We start from the raw sequence: 3,144 nt of genomic DNA on the forward strand, positions 1-3,144 counted from the left end.
TATAGAGGGAGTTGGAAGCGGAACAAGGGAGAGGACAAGACCAAAGCTGTGTCTGTTTCCACTGGATTGAACTGTTGTGGAGCAGCAGTCTTCTGAGAACGATCTGTTTCTCTGCCTTTATTTTAATCCTGTTTCTATCCAGTGAGAAAGACTGCAGGGTTTAAAAAAAAAAAAAAAAAAAAACACCACATCGACACAAACTCTCGCAGTTCTTATCCTACCTAGGCACTGTCTCCAACAAGAGAGAAATACAAAATTCCTCCAGCAACAGGGACCCGATGCTCCCCATGCGCCTCGGCAGCCCAGCTGCCCACCACGCAGACAAACGCACAGACTCAGGTCCACTCCTGCACGGGCCGAAACCTGCCTCGTGCAGTCCTCTGCTCCCTGCTTCAGGCATCCACACCCAGCAGGTTTTCATTTACTGCAGCTGCTCATGCTGCAAGTATTGAGGATGCCACCACACTGCAAACAACTTTACTATGTGCCCTAGGTAAGCGGTACCAGGGAAGATTTCACAATTTTTCCCACACAAAAATCAGAACAGTACAGCACGGAAATCCTAAATAAGAGGTCTGTATTACAAGAAGTCCACAGTATTCAATAGCAGAAACATTTGGGAAACGAGCTCAGCTGTCTGTTTTGAATAGAAAGAAAAAAAAAAAAAAAAAAAAAACAATTTAACAGAAAGCCTTTCAATAAAGGTTTTTCCATTTAGCCCGATTTAAAAAAATAAACTACTAACCTGATTTCCTAAAGAAGCTGGGTCTTGTGTCCACAGAGTACAGGTACCCAGATACGCCTGCCCTCCTGTCTCTTGAGAGCAATAGCCCCAGTAGCCCAAGGCCACCTCCATCAGCTCAGCACAACCCAGGGCTCCCCAACACCCCGACAGCTCCGAGGCAGCCGGGGGCTGCACCCAGCCAGTACACAGCTCCTGACCATGCTGCCTGCTGCTGCCCACTTCCCGTCCCAAAAGAAATTAGCTGAGATGACACAATGTGCCGGGACAGAAGGTCAGAGAGGAGCACTTGCACCCCACTGCAGAGCAGTCTTTCAGAGGTGCACTCATCCTGCAGCCTCAATCGATCACCCCACCCAATTTTTAATCTGAGGTGCATTACAAGAAGAAATCACATCAGAGAAGTCATGCACCATTATTTGCAGCATTCAGTAACAATATTTAATAGCTTATTCTGCCCCCTACTACTAATTTATAAAGAACTCCTGTGAAGAGACATACAATTGTTAGCTCAGGAGCAGGGGGGAACTGGAATGAAACAGACTCTCCAGAAGAGCAAGACTACAGATAACAGTAGGCCACCTAAATCCAGGTCAGTATTTAACAGGTTGCCTGCAGAGCGGCAGGCTTCTGACAGCAGTCCCAGCTTCTCCAGCAAGGCAGCCTTCCCTGGGGCAAGCGCCAGGACGCCGCTGGCACGTGCTGTGTCCCTGCAGAAAGGCCACTGCCACACCACGGCCTGCCAGCCTGTGAAGGTCAGTGAGCAGCCTTCTTTTCCATTAGGTAATAACCTCAACAGACACAGAGGGCATTGGAACTAAAATGCACCTCCAAGTCAGACAGTATAGTATCTAAAGATGTGTCGAAATTTTTCCTGAGGATCCACATATAATTTTACTACCTCACAGTTAAAGATACTGTAAATTCAGCGGTGCACTCCACAGAAGGCAACTGAAATTTCCCAGGCCACTTTTGCTCAAGAAGAAAGTTAAGACAACATTGAGAATCTTTGAACAGTTTTTTTAATGGACTTGGAAGTACCTGATTTTGAAACACCTATCTGCCTTACATCCAGCTTTCTGTGGGAGCTATTATATTCCAACATTTGAGAACACGGTCTCGAGAAACTTACAACAACTTTGCTTTATAACTACTTGTTATATTTTAGCCCTATCAGTCTTCCCTGTCTTGGTAGTGTTATGACAGCATCATCAATAGTGACTTCCTACCATCCCCCATCACCACACACCTCGCTGAAGCTTCACAGGCTGACCTGAGTAAAAGGGCTACAAAAGGCTCCTATAAAGAGTTCATGTATTTGAAAAATTTGAAACTATTTAAATTCTGTGCTGCCTTCCTAGCAGCAGCATTATGCCAGCGCATTCCCCATAAAGCAATACAGATAATAAACTCCAGTGAGCAAAACTTTCAACCCTTTCCTACTCAGTAAGGTCACAAAGCAGCAGAGTCCTCAGCACCTCTGCCGGGGACAGCAGGCAGCTGCAGCCCCTCGAGCCTGCTCTGCACGGCCACGGCCCAGCCTGCACGCTGCACCCACCCCCAGCCAGCGCTAGCGAGCAGGTGGCACGCTTACCAGTTGTCTTTAAATCAGCCCCAAAACAACCTTCAAGGCAACATGCCAAATTAGCAAGAGCAGGAACTGGAGATGACGGGGAATCTCTTCTTTACCACCAATAAATCCAGAGGTTACACAGCAGACTGCACCTAAAGCAGCAGTGCAATCAGCTTCAGGCAAGGGGACAGTAATGGTCCCATCGGGGTTGTCACAAGACAACCTTTCAACACCAAGTCCCATAACACATGCAAGACTAGAGAGAAGTTTTGAAATTAAGATTTTTTTTTTTATTTCCAAATAAGTAAAATGAATACAGACAGAAAGAGAAGACTCAGTTTTAGTGTCTCATTAAAAGTTATAAACATAGGTTTCTGAATTAAGAAAGCCTGTCAACTACTACCACCAAATAATTAAAATGTTCATGTACAAGAAAATAAAATGGTAGTGGGCAAGTCTCTGAATGAAAAAAGCATGGTCCTCAAACAGGTGAAAAATTACATGAGACAAGCAAAATTTGAAGAAAAGATGATTACAAATGGAAAAGTAGCTAATACAAAGAAGAGAAACAACTCTGCAAGCTGTCCAAAAGCTATTTATATTCAAAAAGAAAATCTCGTATTTACAGCATAAAAACTTTATTTTATATAAATATTCCCATGATTCTGTACCAAAACTAGGCAAAAGCTAAAGTCAGCAAAATACAGAAATGCTTTCTTAGGTTTCTGGGATATGAAGAAACACAGCATTCAGTCCTCTAACCAGGCCACTTTTATTGAGACACTTTGGAAAGTGTTAAAGAGAGTATATTTCCAACAGCAGTGGTCTC

The sequence above is a fragment of the Merops nubicus genome, unplaced genomic scaffold, assembly GCF_000691845.1.
Source record: "Merops nubicus isolate BGI_N331 unplaced genomic scaffold, ASM69184v1 scaffold8750, whole genome shotgun sequence".
Classification (NCBI taxonomy): domain Eukaryota; kingdom Metazoa; phylum Chordata; class Aves; order Coraciiformes; family Meropidae; genus Merops; species Merops nubicus.